Source organism: Pituophis catenifer, unplaced genomic scaffold (assembly GCF_029215685.1).
Source record: "Pituophis catenifer annectens isolate HBS135680 unplaced genomic scaffold, rPitCat1.0.hap2 SCAF_2, whole genome shotgun sequence".
Classification (NCBI taxonomy): Eukaryota; Metazoa; Chordata; class Lepidosauria; order Squamata; family Colubridae; genus Pituophis; species Pituophis catenifer.
In genome coordinates this window covers 58,451,754-58,468,569 of record NW_027256882.1, presented here as the reverse complement: position 1 = coordinate 58,468,569, position 16,816 = coordinate 58,451,754, and positions in this window count along the sequence as shown.

The window sequence follows — 16,816 nt, the reverse complement described above, 5'->3', positions numbered from 1 at the left end:
GGACAACACACAATTTCTTTTTCCACAGTTGCTCAACTTCAATTTGCAAGTCCCGCTACTTTGTGATTTTTTCTTGCTGCTTATCTTCAATCTGTGCATCACCAGGTTTTGCAATGTCAATGAACCATACTTTTTTCTTTTCAACTATTGTTATGTCAGGTGTGTTGTGGACCAAGTGCCTGCCAGTCTGAATCCTGAAGTCCCACAAGATCTTGTGTTGTTGTTGTTGTTGTTGTTATTGTTGTTGTTGTTGTTGTTGTTGTTCTTCTTCTTCTTCTTATTATTATTATTATTATTATTATTATTATTATTTAATTATTTTCCAAATTACTCTAGCCTACTTTAAGAATTATGGTCTAGAGCAGAATAAAATGTCTATGAAAACATTTTTCTGATTACATCTCTTCCATTTTGTCATCCATTCTGGAAAAAAAGAGACTATGCATAATTTTCATGAACATTCCTCCTCTTTTTTTTATTTGCTGTTTGTCATTTTCTCTCTATCAAATCCCAAAATGACATTAGATTCAGAAAAATATACAGAAATGCAAATGCTTCTGTTGCTATATCAGCAGAAAATAAATCTAAAAGAAAGAAAAACTGTCATACTGCTATTACTAATGAAGAACTCAAGTCTCCTGCCTGAAGTTTCTCTCCCTCTCTTTTTCTCTTTCTCTTTGGGAAAGTTTCAATGAATTTCTTTTGCATGCAGATTTATTTCATTCCCTTCTCATTCCAAAACATCCTAGAAATAAGTTATTACTGATGCTACTACAGGTAGTCCTCCACTTACAACAGTTCATTTAGTGACCATTCAAAGTTACAATGACATTGAAAAAAATGATTTTCACACTTACAACTGTTGCAGTAACCCAATAGTCACGTGATCAAAATCAGATGCTTGGCAATTGACTTATTATTATTTATTATGACTATATATCACCCATACTCCATACCATCCCCCATCCCAGTTTCCCACAGTAGTAAATGTGGCAGGTCTGAACGCCTAATAGAAAAGATAGCTTCCAGGTTTAACATGACTCATATTTATGACAGTTTCAATGTCCCGGGGTGATCACCTTTTTTGACTTTCTGACAAAACGGGGAAACCTGATTCACTAAATAACCAGCTTACTAGCTTAACAACTGCAGTGATTCACTTAACAAATTTGACAAGAAAAGTCGTAAAATGGGGCAAAACTCACTTCACACATTTCTCAATAACATAAATTTTAGGCTCAGTTGCTATCGTAAATTCAGGATTACCTGTAATCACAATTTTCTTCCACAGATATTGTCATGCTTTCCTATCCACCATCTTCTAAAACAGGCAAGTATATAAAAGTGATTTTAAAACAGCAATGACCTTGAAACTTAGGATTCTCTCATGTATATCCATTATCAAGTTTCATTGTTCTATCTTGATGTCAGTGGAAATCTTTTAAGGCATATAAGAAACTATGCTGAAAAAAGATTTTATGGGCTACATCTATATCATTTTTGAATGTGCTACATCTTGAAAGCACTTGTTCTATTGGATTTATATTAGTTTAATGTTAACAGTGAACTATCACATTACAAATAAATAAATCAGAAAACCTTGAATACAGTGCTTATACTTCAGTTTGCTATGAGAAAAAAAAACATTTTTCTATCAGCTTGGATAGAGTGATTTTTTTAAAAAAAAAATCTGGTGCTGTAATGCATTTGTAGCATAGGATGACATTGTTTAACGGCAATTATTACATGAAAAGAGAGCCAATTTGGTGTCATGATTAAGGCATCAGACTAGAAACCAGGAGAGTGTGAGTTCTAGTCCTACTTTAGGCATAAAAGCTGTCTTGGTGACCTTGGACTGGTCCTTCTCTCTCTCAGCCCTAGGAAGTAGGAAGTGACAATTCACTTCTGAAAAATCCAGCTAAGAAAACTGTAGGGATTTGTCCAGGCAGCTTCCAAAAAACATTCAGACAGACAGACAGACAGACAGACAGACAGACAGACAGACAGACAGAGAAAAAAATACATGAAAGCTATAGGGAGTGTAATTATCATTATAACAGAAATATAGGATGAGTAAAAAGAATAGTGATGGGTGAAAAAGTGAAAGTTGGATGCTTGAAAATTGAGTAAATAGAAATAACAGAACAGCTTGCAATTAGTTCCATAGAAATAGCAGTATTCACTGTCATTAAAGTTCTCTAATTATTTTATTGTTGTTCATTGTTTATTTCAGTATGCAAATTTACTTTTAAGAAGTATAAATGCATATAAAAGATGGATACAGCCACAATAATGATAAATGTGGTAATTTAAGAAATGGGGAGGAAAACAAGGCCCGGGAAATTATGCTTCCAAAAGAACAACTTTCAAACACTTGCCTTTATTGTGTGAAAATCTTCTTTTTTGCCCTTTGTTGAAAAAAGGCTAAATTAAATGAAAGTATAGCAAAAACATTGTTCCAAATTAAGTGAATATTTCTGCTTCTGGTGTATAATTATTTTAGCTAATCATTCGTGCTTCAAAAATCCATAAATCATATCATCTTGACAGATTCCAAATTAGCAGCATGTGCTGGTAGCAAGGGGCAAGATAATGGATACAGCATCATAACAAAACCCTCTTTTAAAAAAAATATGTATGTTATATTGATGTGAATACAAACAAGTGGTTCTTCAGTTGTGAACCATCTCCTACTGTAGATGACAATGTTCTAAATATCTAAACAAAGAGAAAAAAAAATCTTAAAATAGAGTGACAGACAGACAAGCCTGTTGATGTCAGCCCAACATACAACATTAATAGGAGAAGACAACAGCATAGAGCAGGGCTGACATTCAAAAATTTTCCCTACTGGTTCTGTGGGCGTGGCAGGGGAAAGATACTGCAAAATCTCCATTCCCACCCCAGTCCAGGGGAAGGATACTGCAAAATCTCCATTCCCACCCCACTCTGGGGCCAGCCAGAGGTGGTATTTGCTGGTTCTCCAAACTATTCAAAATTTCCGCTACTGGTTTTCCAGAACCTGTTAGAACCTGCTGGATTTCACCCCTAGCATAGAGGTTAGTGTTTCAGCTTCTCAATTACAATTACCTGAAGTAAAAATAACTTTATTAGATCATATCTGTGGCATCCAAAAGACACCTTTTTATTAACTTTATTTTATAGAAATCATGGAAAATTAGTTTGATTTACCAGAACATGACATTCAACTTGACCCTCCAAAGGTCAGATAAATAACAAGTATCAATCCCATCAAATTCTATCAGCTTTCCACAAAACTGGCTTGCCAGATCAGAACTCCATATATTTCTTTCAGAACCTCTCATCATTGAGGGCCTTCAGGCCAAATAAATCAAATTACAAATATTTACCTCCAGTATTTTGAAAAAAAGTACTATGAGGTAAATTAAATTATTTTTAAAAAAATTCTTCAGGAGTTTTTAAAACACCTTCTTGATAGTTGAGTTGATCCAAAATAATATATTTGAGCTTCAGACATGAAAGCTTTTATTGGGTATAAAGAGAGAACTACAATTCTACTTATCTTGCAGCATTAAGTATAGGAACCAAAGCTGATCCTAATAGAAATCCTATTACTTGCCATGTATTAGGATTTCAGCGGGATCAGATAATTCTTAATTTGAGACAAAAAGATGAGCTGATATAACCAATAACAATCAGGATTCTAAACTCTGAAATTGTATGCTCTGCCTTGCATAAAATAATAATCTAATATAACATAACAAGTTTTGTATAGTGATATTTTAGTTTAAATTTGAACCTTCCTTCTAACCATTAATAAAGTGTGTTTTTAACAGGGTTTTGATTGGCTAGTTTGAAAACTGTTTTTGCATGCATCAAATCAAAATGAAACTCTCTGCATGTGCACACACAGAGAAACATCCGGGTATGTTTCTAGCAGCTGCATAGCCCTGCAAAAGACCTATCTCAGGGGTCTGCAACCTTAAACACTTGAAGAGCCATTTGGACCCATTTCTCACAGAAAAGAAAACACTGGGAGCCACAAAACCCTTCCCATGCCTGACTGTTTCTTGAACGGCCACAAAATTAGCATATGTAGTTGAATTAAACGTTCTGTTTTCTACTGAAACTTTTATTTTCTTGGATTTATCCATGGTTGGCCTACTGGGGGTTAAAAGCTCAATAAATTGCATGCCGGTTAAGTGTTGCACATTGGTGCTTGTGACACATATTTTGAGTGACAGGGAGCCGCAGCAGAGACGTGAAAGAGCCACATGCGGCTCCAGAGCCACAGGTTGCTGACCCCTGACCTATTGTAATTTGCACCTTCCAATGCACACTGGGAAGCACCTTTTTCAACTGTTTGACACAACTTGAAGAAGACAAATATGCATATCTTATTGGTGGTATGCATGTTTCCCAAATATAAGCTGTTTTCTATGGCATGTTTGTGGCCATCATGAAGGACATTTACAGTATATGCTACATATATTATTGTTATGAAACCAGTTTAGTGTGGTAGTTAAGGCATCCTGATAGAAACTGGAAGATTGTGAATGTTAGTCATGCCTTAGGCATCAAAGCTGAATGATCTTGGGCCAGTTCCTCTCTCTCATCCCTAGGAAGCAATGGCAAACTACTTCTGAAAAACATTGCCAAGAAAACTGTATGGACTTGTCCAAGTAGTAGGATTCAGCACTGAGTGAAAGGCAGAAAGAAAGGAAAGGAAAGGAAAGGAAAGGAAAGGAAAGGAAAGGAAAGGAAAGGAAAGGAAAGGAAAGGAAAGGAAAGGAAAGGAAAGGAAAGGAAAGGAAAGGAAAGGAAAGGAAAGGAAAGGAAAGGAAAGGAAAGGAAAGGAAAGGAAAGGAAAGGAAAGGAAAAGGAAAGGAAAGGAAAAATACTATTATCAGTGGTATGATGGAATGTATGTGTACTTAATCAGAGACATTCACAGACTGTAGAAGTGGCATTCCAATAAGCAACCGCATTTCCTTTACCAGCCACAATATTTCTATTTCTGTGATATATGTTATAATTCATATATTCTAGATACTTTCAAGACACTGGTATAATTCTTGTGATTCCAAATGTCAATGTTTTGCAAAAAAACCAACAATAAACTTTTTTGTGGTTCCTAGTTTCTGTTTAAATAGAAAGTGAAGTATATAATGCTGCATCACAGCTGCTTTTTCAAATCCACTGTCTGTCTTCACAGTATGTGGAAACTTTCAATTAATAATATTGTTCATAGGATCCAAGGTATTGTTTCTAGGGTCTACTCTAACCCTACTTGGGTCCCATTCAGTGGTGGGTTGCCCCCGGTTCGCACGGTTCTGTAGAACCGGTAGTAAAACCGGCGGGAGGCTCCGCCCACTGACCCCGACATCATCAAAATGCTTCTGTGCATGCGCAGAAGCTTCTGCACAAGTGAAGCGAGTGCGCGAGCGCGGTCCCATTGCAAACCGGTAATAAAGGTAAGTAGAACCCACCCTTGGTCCAGTTGCTCTCCCTCAGCCTAACCCACTTCAATGGATGCTTGTTGTGGAGAAAATAGGTATGCTTGCAGTCTTGACTTATTTATAGAAATAATAAAGGCAAAATATAAATAAATAAATAATTCAATTGGTATTTTCACAAACTCTAATTATGTAAATAAAGAGTTCTAAAGCCAAATTAAAAAGTAAAGGTGAAAAAAGACATCAGAGAAATGTATCACATTATAAATTTAAACAAGCACAAAATAAGCAATAATAATTACTCATGATTTAGGAGTTAAATAAATCATACCAATACTAAATATAAAACCTTGGCTCCAAATAAATTTAAAGAAAACCTGCTTTAAAAATGTCAGGAGAACTTGTCAACGAAATCATCAACATTCAAATAATTTATAATTGTTAGTTTTGTCTGTTTTGAATTAAAATAAGAACATCAGTTAAAAACGGAAGCTTGGTGACCTATATAAATCCAGCCTTAGCTGGGTGCAGTATCTTATACTCTCTGCATCAAAGTACCAGTAACTTTAAAATCTATATTTAATCAAGAAAACAGATCTGTACAGGTAGTAAAGTAGTAAAAGCCTTTTCCAGTTTAAGAATAACTATAATATTTGCAATTCAGAAATATCTAATTAAAAGTGTTACAGTAGACCTCAAATTAAAATGTAAACCCAATATGTTTTATACTATTCAGCTGGGAAACCATCAGGAATCTTTCTCAATTTCATAAATTTAATAGTAGTTTACATTTTTGAAAAGAAACAGTGCAGTAAGATTCAAGAAGAAAATGTATTGATTAGTCATCCAAAATTCTAAAACTAATACAGAGAAAAAAGTAGGTTTTATAGTTTTTTAATGTAATCCAAAACAGTCATCTCTACAGTTAACCACAATCTGTTATAGGTAATTTTTGCTGCTCATTGACTGAATCAATAGGATTGTATTGTTCTAGATCACAGGTGTCAAACTTGCCACATCACATTGCTGTTATGTGATGCTTCATGATGTTTTTCCCATTCGTGGAGCTGGTGTGGGGGGTGGGCGCATGACACATCCTGCCCAATCCTATGACATGGTAGCCCTACCATTTGTGAAAAAGAATCTATCTTACTTTTGGTCTTGAAAAATTTGTATTACACAGTTTAGAATAAATATTAAAACCTGTTAATTGATAAGTCAATGTATGACTTACATCGGGGTGGGTTCTAAATTTTTTTACTACCGGTTCTGTGGGCATGGCTTATTTTGTGGGTGTGGCTTGGAGGTCATGTGGGCATGGCTAGCTGGTCAGAGTCATTTCTGGAAGGTCCTCGCACTTACGACCTGACTCATTTGTTTGCTTTTAACACTGATCAGCTGTAGGATGGCCCTTTGAAGCTCCGCGGCAAGAGTTTAAACAGTTTTTTTTCCCTCTAGTCATCAGCTGGGACTCAGGAGGCAGCAATAGATTGGGGGTGGGACCAAATAAAAGGTAAGAATAACATGGGTGGGGGGGTAAAACCGGTTCGGTGATGTCATATCGTCACCGCTACCAGCTCGGCCGAACCAGACCGAACCGGGAGGAACCCACCACTGACTTACATGAGTGTACCAAAAATGTCATTTCCCATAGTTAACAAAAATGGTTTAGCAGGAAATATCAGTGCTTTAACATTTCCTTAATGATCACCAGTAAACAACGTAAATGGCATATTGCATTATATATCCATCCATACCAAGGGTGGGTTGCACTTACTTTTACTACTGGTTCGCAACGGGGCCGTTTATTCTTACTTGTAAACTAAGAAAGTCCATAAAAAATGGGTGTGGATTAGCATATGAATAAAAAAGAAAATAAGGTTGGGTAATTTCAATAAATTTAAATAAATAAAATTAAAATTAATTTAAAAAAATTCCAGCAAAAATGGAATTAAATTTCTCTGAATTAAAGCTTTGATAAAATGAAGCAGTTGGCCTTTCTTGGTTTCCAGTTAGTAATTTAACCCACTGAAAGTAAGATCCCAAAGACATTATTTTAAATTGAAAACACTGAGCAATAAGTCAGGGGGTGTACCCAGTTACTTCCTATGGTTCAAGATATTCTGTTTTCTGTGGAAATCCATTTTGCAATGTATAGTGTTAAGACTGTCTTTAGGTGCTTTTATATAGTTTTTAACCTCAAGGAGAGCTATCGCATCTACCAATACTAGTGTCCTGAAAATTAAAAGACCTTGTAATCATTTGTTTTTGGCTCCATTAGCAACATTTATAAAGATTTATTCTAGGAGGTGCTAGACACTGCCAACAGCAATCTAACTATAGTATGATCCTAATGAGATGTTTTATTATGTTTGCTGAATTTTTGTGGATTAGTTTATATCTTATAATGCAAAAGAAGGAAAATTTAATGAAATGTTATATTGATTGGTGAAGAGGAGAAAGAAGAATCAATGCCTTATATGGTAAGGAACAATACAGAAGCAGCAGAAGTAACTGGTAATGAGTTGTTCTACTAAGAAAACAATGGACTGTCAGCATTAAATGTATTTTAATTATTGAAAATAAATAATAGTGCTGAAACTGAATGTTGTGGGTAATATAAAGAATAGCAATTCTAGGATAACAGTCCTATAAACATGGATGCAAACATATCAATTACAAAGTAGTAGTAATTTCAAAACCAGCTTCGCAATTGGTCTAAATTTCTCCTTAGAAAATGGATACATTTGGGGATAATTTCCTTGCTTTTATGTACATTCTCTATGGATATCCATTTTTTCTTTTGTTTCTTAAAATCAAAGCTTAACCCCAAGGGAGGGAGGGAGGGAGGGAGGAAGGGGGGGGAGGTGTGTGTGTGTTTTGCAAACTAGACTGGGCAAAAGATGGAATAAAAATCAATGGCACCTATTTAAATCACTTAAGATTTGCAGATGATGCAGATGATGTTGTTCTCTTCTTACAAGACCCAGAAGAGCTACAAGGACACATACAAGAATGGCACAAAGCAGGAGAACCATTTGGCTTAAAAATAAATCTGAAAAAGAGCCAGGCTACGTTTAATAAATTCACCAAAGAAAGAAAAAATATGTATCTGGAGAAGAACTAGATGTAGGAGGCCACCACATATATCTTGGCCAATGGATCTCAATGGAAGGTGATACAATAAAAGAATTTGAATGGCATGTTAAATGTGGTCGGTAGGCATTCGGCAAGCTAAGCATAATTTTCAAGAAGAACCTTCCCCTATGCCTGAAGAGAAAAGTTTTCTATCAGTGTGTGCTACAATTGATACAAAAACTAGGAGTGGTGCAAAGAGCCATGGAAAGATACATGCTCAGCATTACAAGACAAGATAGAAAGACCTGCACATGGATTAGAGACTAAACGAAGGTATATGATATCATCAAGAGAGCAAAACAATTGAAGTGGGCTGGTCACATAGCAAGAAGAATTGATGGTAGGTGGACCAAGACAGTCATAAAATGGATCCCAGTTGATAAAAAGTGTCCATGAAAGAGACCTAAAACAAGATGGATCTATGACATCAGCAAGTACTGCGGACCCAAATGGCAAAAGAAAGCCCAGGACCATATTGGTTGGAAACATGGGGAAGAGGCCTTCATCCTGCAGTGGACAGACAATGATGAGGAAGATGATCTATCTATCTCAAAATGTACAAAGTAAAACATGGGGGAGATATGAATAACACATTTATTATTTTCAGATTTCAACAACAAATAGAAAAATCTCATGTTGAGTAATTTAAAATGGGTTGTAAACAAACTCCCTTAAGAAATTCCCAATTTAGATTAATTTCTTTAGAGTATTCCCTTACAGCAACACAGTTTTAGTATCTTATATTTTACAAAGAATTAGTAAACTGCTGATCCTATGTATTCCTGAACCAGTTTCTCTGAGAATAATAGAATTTGCTTGGGCTAAATTTATAACCTACTCTCAGATTATATTCCTTCAATTCACACTTCCTAAACCCCACTCTTTCTGTTGGCATTCACTTTGAAATTTAATTATGAGATGTTTTATGTTACTATTCTTTGAGTGACAATTCTTGTACCCTGTTAACATTCCTTGATACACCTTTTTCAGTTCTTCTGATTCTACAGATGACAAACATAACTATTCAAAGGAGAAAAGAGATTTGAGATTAAATTTCCTAATTTGAAGTTAAATAAGTATCTCCAGTCCTGAAAGATAATGTCTGATCTGTCATCTGACTTCCCTAAGAACTAAGGCATCCTTTTAGTGACTGATTATTTGCTGTTAAAATCTAGGCTGAAGTTAACATAATTCCAGTTATCTTTTTATCTTTAAACTAGACAACTTGTAACCCATTGGGTCATCCTTTCAGAGGTGTTTCGTAAAAAGAAAAACAGAATGACCATCGTGAGGTCCTTATCCAAGTCTATAAGCTTCCCATGTCAAAACAGATTTGGAATATTGAATGTTTTTTTTTAATGTTACACAGAATATTTTCATTCATTTTGAGAAGTATCTTGAATCTGGTTGTGCTGTCCTTACCACTAGGCATCAATGTTGCTGCAATACCAGCAATACCAATATCACTATCTTCCCTAATTTTGTTGGTAACAAAATTGTGGTGTATCAGTGAAAATTATTGAAGAAAGATTGATTTTTAGGCATTTACAGACATAGTCATACACTATTCTTTGCTCATTTTTCAATAGGGGCTCATTGTGTAGTATAAATTTCAATTGTTTGTCTCTGTTGTATTGCAGTTCATGCAATAATTCCTGATTGGCACTAGTTTGATTAATTGTACCATTTGTTAGTTTTGACAGGTTATATTCCCCAAGTGCTTTTCCAAATTTCTCAGGAAATGCAGAAGAATCTGTTTACGTTGTCTCCCATTGATCGTACTAGGATCATTGATAGTTCTTCTCTTGATTTTGAAGGAAATTTTCAGACATTTCCTTCTTGAACTGGTTTCACAATTGCTGTGGTTTGTTGATTTCAGTGTTTGTTAGCAAGATGACAAACAAATCTATCATTGCTCTGGGGATTCTTCTTTCTGTGTCTTTCATACTTTGTTGCCAATGATCATCAGTTTGCAATAATTCTCTTGCTCTGCAGATATTCTTCAATAATGGAAGGATGTGTCCATTATGTGTCTTAATAATTTAAAAGATACTGACTCCTTTATGTGATGAACAAGCAGTCTCAAGTAGTAGAGATCACACCACTTCTTAGAGAATGATATACACTTAACTCAGAACATTAGTTGCAAAAATTCCAGATAACTTCTCCATTCTTTTTCCAATCCTCCTTCTTTCCCACCTCTTATTAGCCCAATTGTAGTATCTTGGAATATCTACATAGTACAGTGTTTTCTGTGCAAATGGATCGTGTTTGCAAAGGTTCATTAATTCTGTTAAAGTGGTTCTTGCCATATCATTACTCAGTTGCACAGCAGTATTATCTTGAAAGAATGCTTCATTCTGTTGTGGAAGGTGCACTTGAAGGTGAACAATGGCTGGTTCCCTCTCATGAATTTGAAATCCAAGTATTGATGCAACAGTTTCAGAGGGCCCAATATATCTGCCTGTCAAGTACTGTGTGATTTCATCTTCACCGCTCAATGCAAAAATTGCTTGATCATTCCACTTTATGCTATTCTTGATGGCAAATTTGATAGATTTGACAGATGAGCATATTTCTATATTGAGAAAGCAATTGAACACCTTCAATAGTTGTGCATTATAGGGTACTACCATTGAGAAGTTGTATTTTGACTCTGTCATTCTGCATGATGCCCTTCAAATCTTCCAATTTCTGAAGACAGTTTGTTGTAGATAGGATATGAATCATCACCACACCTTGCATGCTCATTGAATGGCTTTGGGTACTTCTTATTGTATGCATATGTATTTTCCAGTATACTGAACTTATGGTGCAGTAGGAACCATGGAACATGTTTTTCAATGCCAATTTATTCAGCTCTGGATCTTCATTGAAGATGGTCCTTCCTTCTTCAAATGATCTTCATTCATTTTGGTTTGCAGAAATGTATTATAATCTTGTGGCCTTGGCTTGAATCCTTACAAAGATTGCAAGCCACAGCAGAAAGTGCAAATGAGGCAGACCCCTCACACTAAACATGTAAGCAATAAATCTACCAAAAATATGATATGTTCCAGTGAGTTTCTTGATTAACAACTTTTTCTTCAAGTTGAATATTCTTGCCATTAAATCTAGGCAATCATTTTTTTTTTAAAATTTGATTTTTATGCCGCCCTTCTCCGGAGACTCAGGGTGGCTTACAATGCGCTAAGCAATAGCCTTCATTCTTTTGTATATTTATACAAAGTCAGCTTATTGCCCCCACAACTGGGTCCTCAAAGTAGTTTTTCCAATAATTCAACAAGTTCATGTTTAGTTCAATTATTGTGGAGTATACTCCTTCTCAATTTTATGCTGTCTTGAGGATCCATGAAGTAGACTTGAATAAAATTGGCTGCCTGCCTGGGAGTTTGATGTTAAATATCCAATGTAATGATGAATTTGCTCTTGAATAATCACAAAAGGATTCCAACCATTCTTCATTAGCACCAAAGAAGGTCATTTGGAAGAGGGAGTTATATTGTTGGATGTTCTTCCTGAATTTGTTTGCAATAGATTCATCATTGCTTTGTAAATTGAGGAGTTAATTAGGTAGGGGTGGCAAATTGCCTATCCTAACCTCTCCTTCATTCAGCAGAAATTGATGGTTTATCTAGGGAACAGGAATGCATAACGTTGAGGGCAGACTTTGGCCATGCACCAACTTCAGCGGAAATATTACATTGTGCAAGTCATGCATTTTGCCTTGCTCGTTCTCTGTTGGGGTCTTATTGTTGAAGGTGGGTATTTTTATGTTGAGGAACTCCCAGAATTTCCCAGCATTCTCAATCTTAATTTTGCTGAAGTTGAGAAACACTAGTGTAGACCTTTAACATTTACAACTTTCCATTATTGATTTGATACATTGTGAATAAGTTCTAGAAGGCAGTATTTTCAATACTAAACAAAAGTCAAGAACACAGGGGCATAACCTCAAACTGACAGAAGGGAAGTTCAAAAGTAATGTTAGAAAGTATTCACAGAAAGTGTAGTGGAAGCTTGAAACTAACTTCTAGTGGAGTAGTGGGTCAATCATCAGTAAACGAGTTTAAACATGTCTGGGATGTTTAAACACATGTCTATCATCTGACAAAAATTAAAAATATAAAATATAATAAAATTAAAAATAAATTAATAAAATTAAAAATAATCAAAATACAAAGACCTGCAAATAGAAATAGAACAACAGTGGCAAAAGAAAACAAAGATAGTAATAGTAATAGGTGTTTTACATGCAATCCCAAAACAACCGGAGCACCACTTGAACACCATCAACATTGAAAAATTCACCATCAGTCAATTGCAAATGGCAGCTTTACTCAGAATAGCTTACATCCTGGGACAATATATCTAACACCATAAACCATCAACCATAAACCATCAACATCTGCCTATTCCAGATTCTTGTGAAGGACTCTATAGATGGATAAAAATACCAAATCAAGTCTGAACTTGACTATGCAATGAGCAAAAATTAACAATTAAAATTAATAATAAAAAAAAGAAAACAAAAAAAGCAAACATAAAAACTCAAAGAGATTCAGTGGACCACTGGGTCTTTTTCTGCTATTTTCAATGTTTCTATGTTCCTCGGCCCTGACATATTTCTGGGATTTACTGAATAAGTAAGCTCTTTAAAAGAGCTACTATCATGGAACTTTTCTGGCAGATCTTAATTGTCATAGAACTTGCTGTAATAATGTACTATGAACTTTGAACACCAGATTTTATAAAAATCTTTATCTAGTTTTAACACCAAAGAGACATTATGAACTGGCATTTTTTTTCTCTTGGGCTTGCAGCCCAGAAATTGGTTAGAGTTCTCATTTATTCTCAAAAAGTGTGAACAATGTGTGTGTATGTATGCACAATTATGTATCCATGCTCAGTTAAGTGTGATTTTCAGATTTTCTTTGCAGTCTTTTAAGAAGTGATAAGTTTGATGCAGTAATGATAACCAGAGCAGATAGTCTTGTTCCTACAATATAAGCAAATGGTTTTTATCTTGGTATATAACTTTTGTTTATTGCATAGCTACAGCAGCAGGATTACTTTTTGAACTGATAAATTCTTACAAAGCTAAGACATCTGTGGCTACCAAATTTGCAATTGCATTAAATTCCTCCCAAGGCTAATCAGCTTTTCTCAGAGCACACAAGGCAAACAGCCACCAGCAGCCACCTCATTTTCCACACAGCTTAAGTTTTACTTTGTATTTCCCAGAAGGGCTAAGATCTCTCCCTCTTTTTAAAAATCTGTATTCTTCAATTGGCTCCATATAAATATTTGTTCAAAATTCAGGAAACAAGTCACAGCCTATAAATCTCAGGAGTGCTGCACTAAAGACTACTCAGACTGAAAGAGTGCCTCGTAGTATGGTATATGATAGATCGCTCTTGGTATAAAAAGGCAAATTTTCTCTTCCTAAACAGAGTATGTTATTCAGCACAGAGAAAAGACTTGTGCTGGATCAATAAACTATATCTGAGTTGTGTATCAGTCTGTAAAACAAAGCATGAAGTCTGATTTTTTAAAAATAATAGGTGGCAATCATGAAATCCAATAATCTAATACTAAATAATAGAAAGCAAGGCATTTTTTCCTCTATCCAATTGTACCACTGGATTTTAAGTAGTCTTTTAGGATTTGCAGCTTGCTTTCTTCCTTTATCCCTTCATCTCACGTACCCTCTTCATTCCTTTTCACCTGGACAGGTTTCTGCTTTCTTCTTCTTTTTCTCTCATATCTCATTACTTTAATTAGTGTTCCCATCACTTCTGTCCTATCACCCACAACTACTGCTTCCTCTATGATTCCTCCAGCTCTTCTCCTCCTCCTCCTCCTCCTCCTCCTCCTCCTCCTCCTCCTGTCATTGGACATTGCATACATCATCAGACATTGGCTCCTTACTATAGTTATATGAAAACAATGCTCTTTCAAATGTATTTATTTATTTATTATCTAATTTTAAAACTGCCCAAAACCGGGTTGACTCCTCTGCATGTGCTCCTCTGCATGCCCCATATTTTCACATCTTTCTGAAAGATCAGGACTGGGGCCTGCTCCCTTCTAGGAGCAACAGCAGAGAAGGCTCTCTTCCGGAACACCACAATTTGCTGATGGGGTCCGCAGCATACCTTCCTTGCCTAACCAAGTGCGATGGACTGATGTAATGGGATGAAGAAGTTAGATCAATCTGCAATGTAATTAACAGTGAAAGGTTACCTGGAAGAGTATCCAGAAGTTTCAGCCTCAGTGCTGAAACTTGAGTGCAGGCAATTCTTGAGGCTCCTAGAGCAGGGGTGTCAAACTCAAGGCCCGGGGGTCGGATCTGGCCCATGGGACCACCCTGGAAACAGTGAAGGACTGGCCCATGGTGCCTCTGCCAGTGAAAACGGAGCTCCCGAGCTCCGTTTTCACTGGTAGAGGGTTGCAGGAGGCCATTGCAGTTGAAAATGGAGCTTGGGAGCCCATTTTTGCTGGCAAAGTGCTCAGGCCACCACAAGCACCCCCAACATGAGTGACGTCAAGCTGGCCCTGGTCACACCCACCCTGGCCCCATGAGATCCAACACAACCCTGATGTGGCCCTCAATGAAATCAAGTTTGACATCCCTGTTCTAGAGTGTCCATGTTACACTGCTGTTCTACAAGCTGCACTGGCTGCCAATTTGCTTCTGGGTCCAATTCAAAATGTTGGTGATCAGCTTTAAAGCCCTTCATGGTATGGGTCCATGGCATCTGAGAATCCTGCTCTTTCTTTTTTCTTTTTTCCATTTTTCCAATTTACTTAACAATAAGCATTTTCTAACAGTACTATGTCATGTGTCTCTTACAGTTATCTACATTTATTTCTATACATTTTTGTTTCTCTGTTCTAACCACTTATACCACTTATCCCAAACCTCATAAAATTCTGTTTCTTCCTTGCCTTTTATTTCTAATGTGAGCTTCTACATCTCGGCACATTCTAATATCTTATGAATAATCCTCTCGTTGGCTGGTATATTTTCAAGTTTCCAACATTGGGCATAAACAATTTGTGCTGCTGTTATTATATGTAAAATGATATGTTGGAGTTGCTTCTTTATATTTTGATTAATTATTCCTAATAAAAATAATTCAGGTTTAAATTCAATTTGTTCTCCTGTTATCTCCTGTAACCATCTCCTTATCTATTCCCAATATTTCTTTGCTTTGGGGCATTGCCACCACATGTGATAAAATGTTCCGTCCTTATATTTACACTTCCAGCAGTCCGGTTTCATATTTGCATACATTTTAGCCAATATCGCCAGTGTTAAATGCCACCTATAAAACATTTTGTACTGATTTTCTTTATATGCGGTCAACAATGTTAATTTATAGTTTTTGATCCATAATTTTCCCCATTCCTCTAAATTTATATTACGGCCTACATTTTGTGCCCATGCTATCATTGGACCCTTCACTATTTCTTCTTCCATTTCTATCTCTAATGGATATTTATATGCTTTTGTTATATTTTTTTCTTCCTTGCCTGTCAATATTCTATCCAATTGTTGTGCTACCCCTTGAATTCCATATTCTTCCATATCTTTTCTATATCTCAACTGTGTCTGTAGATATGGCCACCAGTCTATAATTATACCCTGTTCTTTTAATTCTTCATTTGATTTAAGCTTCCCCTACTATCTAATAGTTCTTTATATCTTATCAACTTTTTTTTATCTAATGTGTTCGGATAAATTGTTGCCTCCATTGGTGAAACCCAGTTTGGCAATTTCATATAATGTTTTCTTTTAACATTTCCCCATGTCCATATCAATGCTAGAATCCTGCTCTTTCTTATAGGATTAGTCCGCTGGCAGAAGGGGGATGCTATGGATCACATCAATCAAGGAATTTTGGATCGCAAAATAAGAGCCTTTTCTGCCATGTCTCCCATCCTCTGGAACCTCTTGGTCCCAAAGGTAAGATCTGCTCCCACTTTTTTAGCCTTCCAAAAGGCATTGAAGATATGGCTATGCCAACTAGCCTGGGGCCCCAATGGGGTTGTTGCACATTGGAGGTGGCTAATGGAGTAGTGTACAACCCAACTCCTCCCTGTGCACACTTTGCTTCCCCCTCTCCATTCTGTTTTAGTTTTATTTTAATTGCATTTTTTAAATTTAAGATCTTTATTTAATGTTTTATACTGCATTTTATCCAATGTCTGTAAGCTACCTAGAGTAATCTTTG